The sequence below is a fragment of the Stegastes partitus genome, unplaced genomic scaffold (assembly GCF_000690725.1).
Source record: "Stegastes partitus isolate 25-593 unplaced genomic scaffold, Stegastes_partitus-1.0.2 Scaffold2077, whole genome shotgun sequence".
Taxonomy (NCBI): Eukaryota; Metazoa; Chordata; class Actinopteri; family Pomacentridae; genus Stegastes; species Stegastes partitus.
The window spans coordinates 79560-80146 of NW_007579808.1; the positions used below are offsets into that span (position 1 = coordinate 79560).

General features: G+C 44.6%; 1 protein-coding gene across 2 annotated transcripts in view; it reads left to right on the top strand.

Annotated features, from left to right (window-relative positions):
* The window catches only part of tbc1d9b (TBC1 domain family member 9b), a 21935-nt gene that overhangs the window by 5340 nt on the left and 16008 nt on the right, over positions 1–587 (top strand). The window lies entirely within an intron of this gene.

Sequence of the window (587 nt, forward strand, 5' to 3'; positions counted from 1 at the left end):
TATCAGGGTATTATAGTATTATGGTATATCAGGGTATTTACAGATCCTGAAGGTGTGATTTTCTGCACCATCTGAAACACAGATGCTCCTCTTTCTTCTAAACTGATGTGCTGTACTGAGGTTGTAGAGCTTGTGTACTCAGTGGTCACCTCCAGAGGTCAGTGTGGAACAAGCTGAGAAAAGATGTGACTGATGAAGACAGCTGTTACAGGACGAGTCAGAATGGACACTGCACATTATTCATTCACAGGACAGGGTCACAATTATCGATCCAACCTCTTCTCAGAGCCAACCGTTAATGAACCACCTGAACCAGACCTGCAGGTGCCTTCACTAGAACTAACAATTTCTAGTCCTGCAGTTTATTCTGTCCAGTTAACCACCTTCTGTCTCTCTGAAGCTGTGAGTCAAAGTATCTCTCGCTGTAGGCAGGGCCTTTTAAATGTACACAATCTGGAATTATGACTGTATCAGCTGAGCGCAGTGCAGGTCAACGTCCTCGATCATGTGACCTTCTTCACCCACAGATGACACCAAACAGTTGCATCAAACAGCAAACAAGTCCAGTAAACACTCAACTCCTGCAG